A 19,845-nucleotide genomic window follows, 5' to 3' on the forward strand; every position below is an offset into this window, starting at 1 on the left:
CAACTTTTTGGAAGTTTTTCTAGTGGGTTTTTTCGATTTAATTTCTTTTATTGAAATCACAAGTTTGATGGGTAACTCTGCACAATCGAAGTGCCCTGTGGTTTTTCAGGGTGTTGAATCCATATATACAATGAAAAAACTAGTTTAAATAACACAAATCAAGATTTCACCTCAAATTTTTTTGCCAGATTCTGGCACCGGAAAGTCCAAAAAATCGCACTAAAGACAACGCCCAATGTATGTAGTTATTTCAAAATAGTATTGCCTACCACTACCCAACCCAAAAAAGAAACTTATAATATGCATATAAAAGGTTTAGGAGTCTAAAGAAGTTGACAGTTAAAATCTTTCCAAGTTTCTCATGCAGAGTATTGTGGGGTATTAGAGCACCCCCAGGGTTGATCAGTGATAAAATATGTGACAACTCGTTACTTTCACTAATGACCCCTACACAACAGTGGGCTATGAATATATCCTCCTGCTCAAACTGCAATTTCCCGAATTTCTAGTCGTGTGAGACCCACTGCACATTAAAAGACAAATTGTCTCCTACAACACTAAGACTGCCATCCTCTTGATGCAATGCAGTGATTATGACAGTAATTGCCCCAAGTAACAAAATTCCTCCTATCCACATCCTCTGGTCGACCACCTTGCTTGCGAGACATCCTCCTTAAGATGAGGACAAGTTCATTTTCCTCCAAAGGTTATATAGGAATAATCTAGAAAAAGCATCATGACTTACAACTTGGACCCTCTGCATATTAATAAGGGAGGTAATTCACATTCTTATGAATTAATTGTTAGCTCATAACATAAGGTGGCAAGCATGACCCCCAATTCCCTGTCGTCTTCCACCCCGATTAGGGATCGTTTGTCCTCATCTAGAATAACTTGCAACGAATCCTCTCATATATATTGTTTCTCTTTGTCCTGGCATCCTAGATTAGCAAGAAAGTTAACGTCTTTATTACCTGTTCTACTGAAATTTTATGTAATAATGAAGTTAATGAAAAGGGGCAACTCCTGAATATAGGAAATCAAATGTTATAACCTCTAGCTCTTGGACAATTTTGATGTGGGGTGCTATTGAGCAGTCGTGATAACCCGTTGGGAGTCCCCATCAATTTGAAGTTTAAAATATTTAGCTTCAATCGTTATTCTCAATCCTCACTCTAAAGCTATAAATTTTTCTACGTTGTTTCTAATGATGCCATAATTAACCGCCTACACTTTCAAAGTATTGTTGTTCTAGTCTTTGAAAGTTCCCCCATATCTTTCCAGACCAGGATTTCCTTTAGATGCACCATCAAAGTTAAGTTTGATGAAGCCTTTTGGGGGCAGTGTAAAAAAAGATGGAGATGGACTATGAGATCTCCAGTGTATTCAAAATCTCAACATATTGCAAGTTTACCTTCTAGTCATTTGAAGGCCATGATTCAAAGAGGATAGTCTCCCATATACACTTTATAATAATATCCCAGATTGTGTCAGTGGTCTCTTTCTTATCCTAGAAGATCCTTCTACTACACTCCTTCCACATTTCCCAAATAAAAAAACCATTGAACATAGTCCAAGCTTGTTAACCACCATATTGTTGAATAGATTGAATCACCATTTGTCTAGAATTTCCATCGGGTTATGGATGTTGCGATCAATATGTCTAAAGAGAGACAAAACACAAGCCCAAATAGAATCAACAAAAGGGAATGAATTTAAAATATGTTCCATGGTTTCATTATGATTCCAGTGTAATGAACAAATAGATGGTCCATGAAATCCTTTTCTTTGAATGTGATCCTGTGTTAGAAGTTTATGTCTGCCAATAAGTCACTAAAAATGGGCTACTTTGGGCTAGAGGTTGTGAGTCCAGACTTTTCTCCTTAACAGCCCCCTCGGCAGTAGCTGATGACCTACCAACAAATTATATGTTTCTTACGCATGAACATTCCTTTCAATTGGAATCCCCGCATAAGTTTATCCATTTCTTAGGCAATGGGGATTTTGTGTGCTTAAAGCTCTTGGGTTAAGATGGGACACTGACTCTAGCTGGGTGATGAGGTGAGTCATCTTCATATTTCCATTCTCGCAAGAAGGTGGAGTGATTTGTATATTTCCATAAGTCAGTTGCTACTAGTCCTTGATGACTAGTTGTGAATTCCTTTAGGGCTCTAAGATCTGCTCAATCTCCTAGGCAAGGAGACTATTGCCAAGCTTCTTTCCAAAAGAGGGTTGTTCAACCATTGCATATCTCTCACAAGGCATGGTCCTATATTAAATTTTGATTTTCTTGAGGTAAATTCCATATTGAAGATACCATAGGAAAGGCCATGACTTGGGCACACAATTTGTTTCCGTGTGAAGAGAAATTGCAATATTTTCCATCCCAAATCGGTTTCTAGAGCTTGTCACCCCCTTGAAGCCATCTTCGTCGTAATTTCACCCCTAGGGTTTTGTTCAAAACTTACAGATATTGTAAATTCAATCCACTAGATGACTTTGGAATAATAATTTTTCCCATGCTACCAATGCCAATTTCTTTTTTGGGCTTTGCTTCACGCAATAAAAAAAAAACACTAAAGTGGGATACAATAGAATAAAAGATGAGTTTTGAGGAAGCCAATGCTAATAGATGATAAATCAAGAGAGCTTGGAGGACTAGTTTGAGCAAAACCAGTCTATCAGCTAAGTTTAGAGATATAAATACCTATCTACCCAACTTAACTAAAATCCTTTGTAGGATTCCCTGCCAATACGATGTCTGTAAAGAATTTTCGACTAGGGGAATACTTAGATATCATGTTGGAAGATTTCCAATATGAAAATACAGTACTATAGCTAGATGAAGTTGAACCATTGCATTTGTATTAATAAAATAGAAATTAGATTTACATCCATTTATCATTATTCTTGATGCACCCATGAATTTAGAGAGAATGAATTGAATGGCCCTTATTTCTCTAAGAGAGGGCTGGCAGAAAAGCATGATATCAATCAATTAAAAATATGGAAGACAAAATTTAGGAATGAACCACATAGTTCACACGTGAGACGAGTTGCACTTGGAGGCTTTCAAGCAGCACTTTTAAACATTCATTAATTAATCAAACAAGATTACACATACTTATATGATTGCATTTTCGTTAGGGAGATCAACCAAACTCCTAGAAAATATGATCTAACACCTAAATAAAAACACAATATAAACCACTCACAACCACTTTCTCCATTATTTCCAAGTCTCCCCCTTAATGGAGAAAGGATTAATTTCCACACCTATTATCTCCCTAAACAATACAAATTTCATCTTTCCAAGAGGCTTAGTGAAAATGTCAGCAACATTTTCACAAGTATTACAATATTCAAGAAAAAATTATTTAGACTGTATCTTCTCTCTAATAAAATGAAACTAAGCATCAACATGCTTTGTTCTTGCATGATAAACTGGATTATTTTCCAACTTGATTGAGCTCTGGTTGTCACATTTGATCATTGTAGCCTTATTTTGTTCTTCTCCAACATCTTGAAGAACTCTCCTCAACCAAACAACTTCACAAGTTGTTGCACACAAAGCTTTATACTCTGCCTCAGTGGATGACAAAGATATAGTAGGTTGCTTCTTGTTACTCCATGAAACAATCTTGAGTGTTTTATGTGTTTATGCCTCGCTTCATCACTTTTCTTCTTCTAACAACCTCTGGCAAGATGCCCACTTCTACTACAATAAAATCATTTAATTTGAGAATCATTTCTAGTAGGTGACATACCTTGATTTGGTTTTGGAGATGGCCTTCTCTGAAATGGACTTCCACCTTTACTTCCTTCTCCCTGTTTTCCTTTGAATAATTTCATCTTCGCCACAAGTTCTAAGTCTATATTCTGAGGCTTCAAATTCCTGTGCCTCTCTTCTTCCTACATCAGTATACTTGTCAATTCCTCAAAATTGGGAGCTTTATCCCTTGCTACAAGACCTGTAATAAACATCTAATAGTCTTATGACATTCCATTTAAAGTGATTGTCACAAGATCAGTACTAGGTACTGATTCTCCTATGTCTCCCAACTTATCTTTCAAGTCTTTGATTCTTGAAACAAAAGCACTAACAAATTCATTTTCTTCCATTTTAATATAAAGGAGCTTACTTTTTAGGAAGAGGACCCGATTTGTATTTTTGGTCTCATACAACTCCTTCAGTGTATTCCAAGTTTCATTAGAGGTCTTACAATCACGAATATGAGGAATTATATTATCTTTCACAAACATTCTTAATAGTACCTTTGCTTTATTCTCTCGCTTCTCCCAATCTTGGATCGATGCAGTTGTCGTGCCTCCAACAACACTTGGTTTTTCTTCTTCTCCCTTTGTGATCGTTCATAAACCATGTCCTTCCATCGGAGTCCGCAATTTGAATTTCCAATTAACATAATTGGATCTGCCCAATTTATTAGCTTCATTCAGGTAGGTATCTGCAAGCAGATTAGTCATCTTGACAAAAAACCCAATTTCCAATAGTGCCCTACTTCTTGCTCCACACTTCACGAGCACCACCAGTAGCTCCATAAATCCCTTGTCAAAATTATCACAATTGACATATCCACAATTCCAACAACAACCAAGATGGAGCTCCGCACTCCGCTCAAATTAAATCTAGAGAGAGGCTCAACAAATTCAAACAAGAAAAAAGGAAGCTTAACCAATCTTTAAATTCCACACAAATATATTTTCACAACCTTACCACAGAAACAATGCGCAAGAACAAAATTTGTTAATTTAATCGGGATCTGCGCACTTTTCCTTAATAAAGGTTATGCAGATCTGCTCACTTTTCCTTAATAGAAGCTGCATTATTTGCTCACTTTTCCTTAATAGATGTTGCATAGATCTTCTCACTTTTCCTTAATAGAATTTGTGCATAATAGCTCACTTTCCTTAATAGAGGTTGCGCAGACTTCCAAATATGTGCATTGTATAGTTGACTAAGGTTGAGCAGGTCCACTCTTCGCTCTTCTTCACTTGACAGGTCCCCAAATTGGCTCTTCTATGAATCCTTCATAGAATGCACAAAATTTGATCCGAACTAAGACAAAAACACAACAAATCTTAGATATAACCATAAATACAGAGATGCAACAAAAATAACACTTCATTTCATTAATATCAAATACTGAAATATGCTTACAAATAGAATGGAAATAAACTAGCTCGGGCGATGATAGCTTATCTCTAAGAAGAGATGTGGTGGATGAATGCCTCTAAACTGCGTTACAATGAGGCTCGAAGGCCTATTTATTTTGAGAAACAATGAAAAACCCTAAACATACAAAAACCTAACCCTAGGAGATGAAGCGCCAAAACTATGGGCCCCGTTTGTGTAAATTGGTACATCAACTTCCTAAGGTTGTAACTATGGCATACGATCTCTGTTTGACATGCACAATACCTCATTATAAATATCTATCCAAGGACTACAACTTTCGAATGCAAAAATTAGGCTGATATCCATGGTTTTCCCAAAAATGTCGTTTAGGGCCTCAAAACGGTTCTGGAATTTCACGACCCAAAAATAGTAAACTGTGTCCAATTAAGAAAACTGAAAAATTGAAAGAGATAGTGGTTGGGGTCTAAGTGGAATAGGTGGGTGGCCACCAACATCCACCTGGATCAATCCTCGCCCCTTAGGAAGAAATGGTCCCCATTTCGTTGAGTTCCTCCATGAGATGGGGACACTTCTGTTGAACTTAGTCCCTAGTGAGCCACTTACCTTGGTGCATGAGTTAGCTAGCTTTGACGACCTAATATAGTTGGACCTTCTATTGGTGAGTGTTCCTGATCTATGTGTCCATAATCTGATCAATTTTGGCCTGCTCCACGTAGTCTGGGTTTAACTATGTTGGTGTGAGTTGTGCTACGATGTCGGATGTGTTCAGCAATTGTGGAAAGTACGACCGAAGGCGGTTTACATTGAACACTGGATGCAGACCAAGGAACGGTGGAATGTTGAGCTTGAAGGCATTGTCCCTATAGCCTTGGTGATGGTGTATGGCCCATATCGGAGCAGGAAACACTTGCAGTGGGGTCTAGAGAGGTGCTCCTTCTACAAATATAGCCAAACTTTGCCGCCCACCTGGAACTTGTTCGGCACCCGATGTTGATCATGACATTGCTTGTACTTAGCATTGGCTCTATCCAATATATCATGGACTTGCTAGTAGATGTGTTGAATGTGCTCAATGAAGTTGTTAGCCTTATCGGCTTCAGACTGGACATGAGTTGAATCTACCTGAGTAGCTACAAATGGTATGACCACATCAATGGGACATAATGGTTGAAATCCCAGCCCTACCTAAAATGGGTTGTGGCCCGTTGAGTTGTGGAGAGCTATTTTGTAGTTGTGAAAACATGAGAGGCTTTCATCCCATATGTGTGGATGCTTTGAGTTGTACATGCGTAGAATTTTTACGATCATCTTGTTGAAGACCTATGTTTGGCCATCAATTTGGGGATGGAAACTCATGGACTTAGTGAGTTTGGTATCCAGCATCGACTAAAGACTTGACCAAAATGAACTTAGGAATATGTTGTCCCAATCTGAGACAATGGACTTTGGGATCCCAAAGTTTACCCAGACTCGCTCAAAGAATAGTTTAGTAGTGGCCTATGTTGTGATACTCTTCTTGCAAGGCATCATAATGGCCATCTTAGAGAATCTGTTGATGACCACGAAAATGCAGTCGTTGTCATGCTTACTAGAAGGAAGGCTCGACATGTAATCCATGGAGATGGATTCCCAAGGTCGACTAGGAGTAGGCATAGGAGTATATATACTTTGCTTCTTAATGGTTGGTTTGGAAATGGCTTCAGGAAGTACAGGACTTAATGTACCTCCCAACATCCTAATGAAGGTTCAGCCATTAAAAATCATTTTGCAGTACTGCCACTATTTTCTCTACTCTGAAATGTCGAGCGACCCAACTGTAGTGTGCCTACAAAATCATCTTGGCACGCTCACTTGAAGGAACACAGATGTGTCCTCGGTGGCATAACAATGCATCCTAGAGGTGAAAATTTGGAACTTTCTTACCTTATAGGAGTGTCTGGTATGTGATGCCGAATTCTGGATTGCTCTCGTAAAGATGCGGCCACCTCGAAGTCTCGTGCCTACAAGAGTCAAGCACAGTGATCAATGCCCTGACTGGTGGTCGGTTGAGGCAGACTGCAAAATTCTTCGAGCTTCCCTTCTTGTACTCAATTTTCAAATGGAATTGTTGCAGGTATGTGGACCATTCCTGATGGCGATTGTTCTGAAACTTCCCTTGTGTATATATGAACTGCAGGGGTTGGTATTTTGTGTGGATGATCGTTTCCTTGCCCATAATGTAATGCTACCATTGAAAGCGGTCTTGCACAATATAATACATTTATTTTTCATAGGCGGGATACTTTCGAACTGCGTTTGAAAGAGTCTCATTGTGGTAAGTCACTCGATGCCTGCTGAGTAAGGGCTGAACCAATAGCATAGTCGAAGGCATATGTTTCAATCTTAAATGGTTATTGCAGGTCTGGTAATGGGAACAGTGTTGCATAGCAAAGGCAAATTTTTCAACTCGAAAAACACCTTCTATTGGGTTTCAGACCAAAAGAACTTCTCTTTCTCTCAGGCCTTGGTGACTTGACTTAAAGGCCAAGTGATATGAGAGAACCCCAACACAAAACTGTGGTAGAAATTGGCAAGGACTAGAAAGCTGCAGAGCTCTGTTAGAGTGGTTTGGGTTGGCCAATCCCGAATGACTTGTATCTTGGTTGGGTCCACTTGCACACCCTACTCTTCAATGATGTACCCCAGACATTGAACCTAGGTCATGCCAAAAGTGTGTTTCTCTAGATTGGCACACAACTTATGTTGTTGCAGGGTTTAGAGGACCTGTCGAATATGGTGGAGGTGATCTTCATAACTTTGGCTGAAGATCAAGATTTCATCTAAATACACCACCACCAATGCATTGGTGAAGGGTCACAAGATGTTGTCCATCAATCTCATGAAGGTTGTGGGGGCATTCGTCAACCCGAAAGGCATGACCAACCATTCGAAAAGGCCCTCCTTATATTTGAAGGTAGTCTTCCACACATCGGAGGGTTTGATAGGAACCTGGTGATAACCGGACTTCAAGTCAATCTTGTTGAGATATTTGGCCCCCTTGACCTGCTCCAAAAGGTCATCAATCCATGGGATTGAGTACCTATTCTAGACAGTGATCTTGTTCAGTGCCTGATAGTCAACACAGAGTCTCCAGGTCAAATCCTTTTTCTAAACCAATATAATCGGGCTCCCACAGGGTGATGAGCTTGGCCTGATATGCCCTTTCTGCAATAGCTCCTCAATTTACCTTTGATCTCATCGTTCTCGAGATCAAAGCATCGATAGATCAGTCCATTCAGTAGTAGCGCACCCGAGGTCAAATCGATGGAGTGCTTGACTTGACAATGTAGAGGTACCCCCTATTATAATCTATCTCTCAAAAGGCACGGTCCTATATTAAATGTTGATTTTATTGGGCCAAATTCTGTATTGAAGATACCATAGGAAAGGCCATGGCTTGGGCACGAAATTTGTTTCCACGCAAAGAGAAATTGCAATATTTTCCATCCCAAATTGGTTTCTAGAGAGTGTCAACCCCTTGAAGCCATCACCACTGTAATTTATCCCCCAGGGTTTTGTTCAAAACTTACAGATCTCATAAATCCAATCCACTAGATGACTTTGGAATATATAATTTCTCCCATGCTACCAAATGCCCATTTCTTCTCACGCTTTGCTTCAAGCAATAAAAAATCTCTAAAGTAGGATACAATAGAATCAAAGATGAGTTTTGAGGTAGTCAATGCTAATAGATGATAAATCAGTAGAGCTTGGAGGAATAATTTGAGCAAGACCAATCTGTTAGCTAAGTTTAGAGATCTAAATTCCTATCTACCCAACTTAACTAAAATTCTTTGTAGGATTCCCCACCAATAGGATGCTCATAAAGAATTTTCGCCTAGGGGAATACTTAGATATCATGTTGGAAGATTTCCAATGTGAAAAAATACTCTAGCCAGATGACGTTGAACCATTGTATTTGTATTTATAAAATATAAATAGGATTTGTATCCATTTATCATTGTTCCTTATGCATCCATGAATTTAGAGAGAATGAATTGAATGGCCCTTATTTCTCTAAGAGATGACTAGCAGAAAATCATGATATCAATCAATTAAAAATATGGAAGACCAAATTTAGGAATGAACCATGAACTCACAGGTGAGACGAGCTGCACCCGAAGGCTATCCAGAAGCGTTGCTAAACATTCATTAATTAATCAAACAAGATTACACATATTTATATGATTTCATTTTCGTTAGGGAGATCAAACAGACTCCTAGAAAATATGATCTAACACGTAAATAAAAACACAATATAAACCACTCACAACCACTTTCTCCAATATTTCTAGGTCTCCCCCTTAATGGAGAAAGGATTAATTTCCACACATAGATTCGCCCTAAACAATACAAATTTCATCTTTCCAAGAAGCTTAGTCAAAATGTTAGCAACATTTTCGTAAGTATTACAATATTCAAGAAAAAATTATTTATACTGTATCTTCTCTCCAATAAAATGAAACTAAGCATCAACTTGCTTTGTTATTGCATAACAAACTTGATTATTTTGCAACTTCATCAAGCTCTGGTTACCACATTTGATCATTGTAGCCTTCTTTTTCTCTTCTCCAAAATTTTGAAGAACTGTCCTCAACTAAATAACTTCATGAGTTGTTGCACACAAAGATTTATACTTTGCCTCAGTGGATGACAAAGATATAATAGGTTGCTTCTTGCTACTCCATGAAACAATCTCGGATCCAATACTAAAAGCCTAACCTGTAGTAGATCTCCTACCATCCGGATTACCAACCCAATCTGAATTTGAGTAACCTTTCAGCTCAAAATCAAATGAATCCGTATACATAAGACCAAAATTAATTGTTTCTTTAAGATACCTGAGCACACCTTTTGTTGCTTTCCAATGGATTTCTAGAGGTCTCACCATAAATTGATTTAACACATTAACAGAGTATGCTAAATCGAGTATGTTGGTAGTTAGATAATTCGAGATTCTCACTAGCTATCTATACATTGTACCATCAACCTCCTTTGAGTCATCATCATAATGAAGTTTCACAATATATTGCATTGGAACAAAAGCAATTTTACACTAATCCATTTTAAACTTATTAAGCAATTCTCTGACATACTGACCCTGGGAAACAAAATTCTGAGCATCATTTCTCCATACTTCAAAACATAAACAGTAATGTAACTCACCAAGATCTTTCATCTCAAATACTTGTGACATCTAAACCTTAATTCCGTTAATTAATTTAATTGAATTTCTTGTAATAATTAAATCATCAACATACAAATAAATCCATACATCATGTCCATTTGAATCAAATTTCGTATACAAGTTTGGATCACTTTGACTCCTCATAAAATCTTGTTGAAGAAAGAAGGAATTTGTCTTTTCATACCATAACCTAGGTGCATGCTTTAGCCCATACAATGCTTTCTTTAATCTGCAAAATAAATGTTCCCGCCCCTATTTCACAAACCCTTCAGTTTGTGTCAAGTACACCTCCTTTAAATCATCATTCAAAAAATCATATTTTACATCTAATTGGTGCAATTTCCAATGGTACTTTGTAGCTAATGCAATAACAATCTAATAATATTTAGTTTAGCTACAAGTGCAAATGTTTCTGCATAATCATTGCCCTCTTTTTGTGAGTACCCTTTTTCCACCAATCTAGCTTTGTATATATATATACTCTCATCTTCTTTAAACTTGTGTTTGTACAACCATGTTATGAAACTAGCTCAAGAAAAGATAGAAAAGATAGATCAACGCCTTAGAATTCAGCCTCTTCGAGGGGGCAACCTCCTTTACATTACATAAATGAAAAATTCTTGGATGATACAAATGAAAAGACCTCCTTTCTATATATAGGAGTCTAAGGGGTCATAACATAATCAGAGCCGACATAACAATAATAATGTAAGGGCACAGTAATAACAATAGTGGGCTTCTATGTGGCACAATAGTAACAATATGGGCACTACATGGGTACATCAATATAATAAGTGGGTTGTACTAATAACAATAAGGGGTTACACTAGTAGTATAGGGGCCTAACATGCCCCTCTCCTTCAAAAAGCGTTGTCCTCAACGCTTGAGTAGTTCTTGATGATTCTGTATAAAATTCTTGTCCTCCCACATGGAATCTTCAGTGGGTAATTTCTTTCATTTGATGAGATACTCTGAAATTGATCGATTTCATAGTTGTCGGGTTCTTGTTTCTGTCACTGCTCTAGGTTCCAATATGATTTTTCCTTCCTCTTCAATTTCTGGCAATATTGTTTGAATTGGGATATTTTGCAACTTTTGAATAAGAGGCCCTACTTCTTCGTCCTTCTTCCATTCATCCCTTGCTTCGTTTATCCAATCTGGTTGGATAATAGAAATAGCACAAAACAATGCTTCCACATCCTCATCCTTGAAGAGTCTTCCCATTCGATAAGGTCGCCATTTTTTAAGTGCATGTAGTATTGCCAACATTTCCTTCTTATAGATATCTTGCTTGATATGTAGCAATACAAATACCCAATCACCTACATCAAAACATTTTTCACTACGATGTTGATCTACCTGTTGTTTCGTTTGATTTTTCACCGAAGTGGCATTATCCTTTAAAAGTTGGAGAACTTGTTGTTGATGCTTGATGTGATCTTTCTCTGCTTGAGCCTTTTTCTTCTTGATATGTCCTTCTATCTCTAGAGTTTGAGGGGTGGTAATTTCTTCCAATCCTTTACAAGATATGGTCGGATTCATTTCTTGATGCTCGATGTGATCTTTCACTTCTTGAACATTTTTCTTCTTGATATGTCCTTCTATCTCGATAGTTTGAGGAGTGGTAATTTCGACCAATGAATTACAAGATATGGTTGGATTCATTTCTTCTTTCTCGATGTGATCTTTCACTTCTTGCACATTTTTCTTCTATCTTGAGAGTTTGAGGAGTGGTAATTCTTGCCAATGCTTTACAAGAAATGGTCTGATTCATTTCTTCTTTCTCTGGGGTGGGGTCTTGGCATATATCTTCTTCTTTTGATGTTTCTTGATCCTTTTCTTGCTCCTCTTCATATTCTATGTAAAATAATTTCTTCTCAGCACACTTATGACCTTTAATGCATTTGCTATCACAATTGTAACAAAGCCCTTTTTCTCTTTTTTCTTCCAATTGTTGTGGTGTAACCCTTGTAGGTTGTGGAAGGCTAGGAGAAAAAACACTTCCATCTTTATAGTTGTGAGGGGTATGCTTCTTAGTTTCCATCATTTTTCTTTCTAATATGTCACAAAGCCCTCTTACTCTTTCCAATTGTTGTGGTGTTGCTCTAAAGAAGGTGTTGCTCTTTGTATCCTCATAATGTGCTATCATTTCCTCCGTGAAAATTGACCACGTAACAAGTTGTTTACGAGAACAAAGCCCTTCATACCATAAAAATTGATTCGGTTCTAAATATGAAGATGCAATACATACCTTTTGTAATAGTGGTACACCATGTAGATCAAAATATTGCTCCATCTGAAGTATCCAATTTACCGGATTCTTGCCATTAAACTTCCTCATCTTGCTTTTCCTTGATTTTAGGAGCTCGATCTTGAAATGATTGTAACTCTGTACTTTCGGATCTTTAAGTTCTGAAGTTTCAACCTGTAGTAGCCCTCTGTGTCCTCTTTCCAATGCCACCAGTCTAATCCAACTTGGATTCTCCAAGGAAGAGTTATGCACAATCTCCCAGGATGACCTGATTATAGACTAATTCAGTAGAGCGAACTTGTACGACGTGCCACGAGTCACTGTCTCGACCTTTGGATCTGAAAAAGATATACAAGAAACTACAGTCCGTCCTCTTTCTGTATCTTCTTACGAAATTTCAATCCGATACTCAGAGAGAAAGTTATGATGATTTTCCCCAGGTCACCTGTTTGGAATGTAATTCAGGAGTCTGCAAAAAGACCAACTTCCTCAGATCATATCTCCGCAAACATAGCGCGAAAAGCTCTGAAATTCGGAGCTGAGGTTCAGCACGATTTCTTCTCAAATGGATTTTTTTTGCAACTTCTGAAACGTCTCATAAAAAAAGTTATAGCGAAAATTCCACGATGACCTGTTTGGAGCATCGAAAACCTAGAATCCAAAGCTCTGATCCAAAATGTTATGAAAGTAGCTCAAGAAAAGATAGAAAAGATAGATCAGCGCCTTAGAATTCAGCCTCTTCGAGGGGGCAACCTCCTTTACATTACATAAATGAACAATTCTTGGATGATACAAATGAAAAGACCTCCTTCCTATATATAGGAGTCTAAGGGGTCATAACAAAATCAGAGCCGACATAACAATAATAATGTAAGGGCACAGTAATAACAATAGTAGGTTTATGTGGCACAATAGTAACAATATGGGCACTACATGGGTACATCAATATAATAAGTGGGTTGTACTAACAACAATAAGGGGTTACACTAGTAGTATAGGGGCCTAACAAACCATTTACATCCTATGGGATATTTATCTTTAGGCAATTCAATCAATTCCAAAGTTTTATTTTTAATTGTAGATTCATATTCTTCCTTCGCTGCTTTTCTCCACTCTTCATTTTCATTAGCTTCATTAAAACTCATGGGTTCTATGTCATTTAAAACACTACTCATCAAGGCATGGTCCATATACCTTCCAAGTAAGTGAATTTGACGAGTAGATCTTCTTGGCACTTTGTTGTCTTCATCCCTGGTCTCTAAGGGTCCTTCTCCATCTCTGTGTGAACTATGACTATTGGAGGTTTCCATATCACTGGATTCTTCCTCAAGCTTTTGTTGCTATATGTATTCTTCTTCTTTTGTAATACCTTCAACTTCAAGAAGTATGTGCCGCCTTTCATAGTTGTTTTCTTTGTTTCCTTCATCTGCCTACTCATGGAAAATTACATCTCCGCTTGCAAATACTTTGTGAGTAGAGGGATCAAACATTTTATAAGCTTTAAAATTTAAATAGTATCCTACAAAAATAAATTTTACGTATTTAAAATCAAGCTTCTTTCTATTCTCTTTCAGAATATGTGCAAAGTATTTGCACCCAAATACCCTCAAATGATGAGCTACATGTTTAAAGCCATATAAGGCTTTGAATGGAGCCTTGAGATCAAGACACCTTGTTGGACTTCTATTCTTTAAATAAACTATAGTACTAATTGCCTCTACCCAAAAAGAATTTGAGAGATTCTTATCTTTAATCACACTCTGAGCACACTCCACCAACGTTCTACTTTTCCTATTTGCAACACCCTTCTGTTGTGGAGTGTAGGGTACTGTAAATTGCTTCACTATTCCATGATCCTTGCAATACTTGATGAAGTTCCCCAATTTATACTCTCCCCCTTGATCTGAATGGAGAATTTTTATGAACTTCCCTGTTTGCTTCTATATCATGCTTTTAAATTCTTCAAAGTACTCAAAAACATTACTCTTTCTCTTAAGGAAGTACACTCAAGGTCCCTTGTGTAATCATCAATAAATAATAATAATAATAAGCACCTCCTAAGGATTTGGTCTACATGGATCTGTTGTAGCGGCTACAACCACCCTCCAAAATTTTTCCTTAGCTTCGTTTTGGAGCCTCCCTACCAACCTTTCACAGCAGCATGTCTTGTCTTGTCAAGTACACAAGCTTCAGTGATTTTCTTGCAAAATGACAACATGTGCATCAAAGCTTGTTGCATCCCCCTCACAGGTTGTTTCACTGGACTTAGTTCAACTGCAGGCTAAGCAACTCCCTTAAGAAATCGCCCAATTCTAGAGGCAACCATCCTTCCCTCCATAAATTGCGCAATTCTGTCTAGCAGCCTGCTGGACTCCAGAATTGCACAAATCTGCCTATCACTATTCACTGAGAAAATTGTGCAATTCCTCCCATCAGGGCTGCTTAGCCCATAAATTGCACAATTCTGGGTAGCGGTTGGCTTCTCTTCCCAGAAATTGCGCAATCCCGTTGGGCAACCAACCTAGCTCCCTCCCAGAAATGCACATTTTTTTCCTCCTAGCTGAGCAAACTATTGCATGTGTAGTTGAGTTCATTGATTCCCTCCGGGACCGAGCAAAACTGATTTGCATGCATGGGTTGCTCCTCCCAAGGCAGCATGCAAAGGCATCCCTTATTTCAGGGATCTATTTTTAGCAGTTGGAGGTTACATGCAAGGATCATTTCAGAAACCTCCCACCAAGTGTCACTTTCCCTAGATTTGTGGCATGTGCGTCATAACCTCAATTTGATCGAAACTCATCAACCAGACACTGTAGAGCTCATTCCTCACATCAATATTGCAGCTGTGACATCCCACATTGCATCTAGGTGTTGTCAGCACATTCAGCTCATTTGTTTTGGGGTAAGCCCAATTTTCATGTCTCGCACTTCATTTCTGGCGTTTTTTGTGTTTTTCTTCGTATGAATGTTGTTTGCTTTATTTCAGTGAGCGCTTGTTGTCGTTTTGATACATACTAGCTTGTACTAGCATCACACACATGCATGCTTTCCTGTTTTCTGAATCATGCACTTGTTGTTTGCATGAATGATCATTCACTCTTGTTTTCACTCATCTCATCATGCATTCACACTTCTCATGTTTTCAGTCACTAATCGGTCAAACTGGGCTACCTGGCCCGGATCGTGGCTTGCCTGGTTAGCACTACGCATTTCTAAAAGCAAAGGCTCTACCTTCCCCCTAGAAATTGCGCAATTCTAGCCAGGTACTGACCTCCAGGCTTTCATTGCACAATTCTTGGAGGCAGTGTTCTGTTGGCCCTAGAAACTGCGCAATGCAGTTTGCTAGTTGCATGTCGCTGCTGACTGAAATTGCACATTGCACAGTTTCAATCCTCAGTAGGCCAGGCTAGACTGTGCATTGTGTAGTTCCAGCAGTTAGTCAGCCTCCTGACAACCCACATTGTGCCTTGCACAGTTTTGGCAGCCAATCTCTTTACCTCCCGGCGAAAATTGCACAACCTTCATGATCAGTCACACAAGTATGTTGCAATTCAGTTCTCATGTTCGTTTTGGTTTTCAACTGAAAGATTTATTTCCATGAGTGTTGCCATGTTTCCAGGTATTGCAGGTGTTCATCTGCCTCTCAACAGCATAGGTACAATGGTTTCCAAGAGAGTAGAGTCGAAGACAACATTCAGAGCACACTTGGGGATGCATTCAATCAAGTGTCTATGAACTTGCCTACCTGCGAAGACATCAAGTTGTTCGTAGACAAGGACATCAAGATATGACGACAACAACATCACAGCAAGCAATGCCATCAACAACAACTAAATGCAACATACCGAATGCAACGAACGCAAGAGGAAGATTGTTAACAACACAGGCAGAACAAAGTCACAAGCTCAGGAAGATCCACTTGTGATAAAATAAACTTTGGAGACTCAGGCTATGAGGTGACGATGCGACATGAAGATCGCACGAAGACGGAGAATGGAATAGATAAGGAGTTGCATGTGTTGAAGCAGCAACTCAAGGAAAAATAGGAGCTGCATAGACGAGAGAATGAGTTGCAGCAAGAACAGGTACAACAGCAGGTGCAACATGCACTCACGAATGAAATTGCACTCGTACAAGCTATAGATCCATCCCAGTAGTTGTCATGAAGCAAACATGGTGAGCAGTGTTGTTGATCGTATGCAAGGAAATTCAACAGCATGCATGACATTGTGGCACGCATGTGATCTAACCCATTTGGCACACTCAACGAGGCAAATACAAGAAGCAAGTCTGACTGGAGTTGAACATGTAGTTGACAGTTGATGCGCATGACCACCAACACACACTGGAAGATCAACATGAACACTATGCATTAGTGTCACACAGGTATGTTGCAAGTCAGTTCTCAAGTTTTTTTGGCTTTTGACTGACAGATTGCTTGCCATGAGTGTTTCCATGTCTCCAGGTATCACAGGTGTCCATCTACCTCTCAGCAGCACAGGTACAATGGTTTCCATGAGAGAAGAGTCGAAGACACTATTCAGAGCACACTTGGGGATGCAATCGATCAAGTGTCTATGAACTTGCCTACCCGCGAAGACATCAATTTGTTCCTAGACAAGGACATCAAGATATGATGGCAACAACATCACAACAGGCAGCACCATCAATAGCAACTGAAGGCAACATACCGGATGCAACGAATGCAAGAGGAAGGTTTTTAACAACATAGAGGCAGAACAAAGTCACAAGCTCAGGAAGATCCACTTGTGATAAAAGAAACTTTGAAGACTCTAGCTATGAGGTGACGACGCCATGAAGATCACGCGAAGACAGAGAAGGAATTGCATGTGTTGAAATAGCAACTCAAGGAAGAACAAGAGCTGCATAGACGAGAGAATGAGTTGCAGCATGAATAGGTACAACAGCGGGCACAACATGCACTCACGGATGAAACTGCACTTGTACAAGTTATAGATCCATCCCAACAACTGGCACGGAGCAGACATGGTGAGCAGTGTTGTTGATTGTATGCAAGGGAATTCAGCAGCATGCATGACATTGTGTGCACGCATGCGATCTAACCCATTTGGCACACTCATCGAGGAAAAGACAAGAAGAAAGTTTGACTAGAGCTTAACATGTAGTTGACAGTTTATGCACATGACCACCAACACATACTGGAAGATCAGCACAGACACTATGCGTCAATGTGTTTCCAATTCGGCCACAACCAAGAAGTTCATGCGCATGTTAGCAGACAAGTTGGATGGAGGAGCCACACTAATGCACCAGGATGCAACGGAGGCAAGAGTTTGCTTTAGAAAGATGTCACGATGCAGCGCATGCACACCATCATAGATGACCAAGCTTGGCATCAGCTCACCACCTTCACCATCACAAGCATGTCAAAGAGTTGGTCTCATCACAACAGACCGAGTGTCAGTGATGTCTTGCATGGATTTGTCAAGCCATTTTGTCTCACATGGGCACATGTGCATTATAATGTAACATCTTGTCAAGTGGAAGTTCAAGTGTTGATAGTTGGATGTAACAGTCATAAGTAGATGAAGATTCATGAGGGTAGATGAACTATCACAAAGGGGAATGTCAAAGGGTCACCCCACCCTTAGCTATAAATAGAACCTCATAACTCATTTAAAGGCTTTTTGTCAGCCAACTTTCGATAGGACTATCTTAGAGAGAGCTTGGATAGTATTGTAACGAGCCTTGGCTTCTCCACTGCACAGAGCTAGTACATCTCTTTGGAGGAGCAGGTGGTTGTGACTATAATGTTCCGCTGTTGGAACTAGTGATTGGACATGGATGTATTGCATGACTGGAACTTACACTTCTTAATATAACAAAGCCAACATGTTTCATACATATGTTGTATTGTATTCTATCCTATTTGGTTTACTCTAATGATATATGTATTTGTTTGCTTATGCATGCATGTATGGACTATTCTGTATAAGTATGTATGAATCTTTCTAAAATATTATGTTGGTTTAACCATCACTTTGGATTGCTCGCTAACTTGCTTTCCAGCTTGTGATGCATCTTCACTCGTGTGTTCCCTTCCAAGCCACGTACTATTACAGGTTTCCAAGGGGTGCACCCACTTCACCCTCAGTGTGTTAGAACCTCTCATGCACCTTCCTTAACTTACTGTAGTTGTCACACCCTTCCTACCAACAAGGACATCTTACTTGCCTCTATGCAAAATCGTGGTCAATGAATCACTGTACAACCCACTACTGGGACTCCTGCACCAAATGGCCTGAGGTCTAATTGGGACTTCTTAGAGGGGAGATCCCCTTACATGTTGTCGAGTCCAGCATCGTCAACATTTTGGTGCTAGAAGGAGGGCTAGATGACAAGCCGAGTCCTCACATCTGTTTTGAATCTCTACATATCTATCATGCTAACTATAGAGTTACTCTTCCAGAGTGTATGTCTTATGGAAACGACTTCATTATCCCGGAAAACCTCACGGATAACTTGTCACATAAACATTTGATGGTGGAGGCCACGTAGACTTGGTTAGGCATGTAGTTGGCGTTGTAGGCTCATGAAGACATGGAATATTTGAAGAGTACATGACATGCGCGTTGTTCATCTACACGCGTTGAGGGCACCCCATGCACTAGTGTGCCATGCTACCCAAAAAATATATTCATTCTCTTGCTCATCTGGTCGTAGAGATAGACCGTGCTTTCAATCACTTTAACCAAAAAGCACTCGATCAAGAAATTATGAAATTACGAAAAGCACTCGATGAATCTGTTGATCAGTTTTACACACGCTTTTATAATCTTGCATATCAATTTCCCAAAGATGAAATTGATTGGGAATTTCTTTATGGAAGATTTGAGTATATTCTTCGCATATCCGAACCCCGCTCAGCACACTTCAGTGATGGAGCTACGCAATCGCAGGCTAGCATAGTTGCTATCACAAGTGAATGTTCGCCTTCACCTCCTCAAACATCTCCAACACCGATGTGGGAGATCATGCACACACATCTATTGAACTATCACATCCTCCCACCCCACCTGCTCTTGATATCTATGTAGATTTGGCTTGCAAGCTTGTTGGTTGTCACATGGATTCGTTCCCTCAACCTCCATCCCCACGTTCTGTTGATCCTCTGGATTGCACTGTCTTGTGTTTTCCCATTCCGGACTCCTCACTTGTTGTGAATAA

Source organism: Pinus tabuliformis, chromosome 2_1, assembly GCF_031772625.1.
Source record: "Pinus tabuliformis cultivar Carrire ecotype Pingquan chromosome 2_1, CPIR1, whole genome shotgun sequence".
Classification (NCBI taxonomy): domain Eukaryota; kingdom Viridiplantae; phylum Streptophyta; class Pinopsida; order Pinales; family Pinaceae; genus Pinus; species Pinus tabuliformis.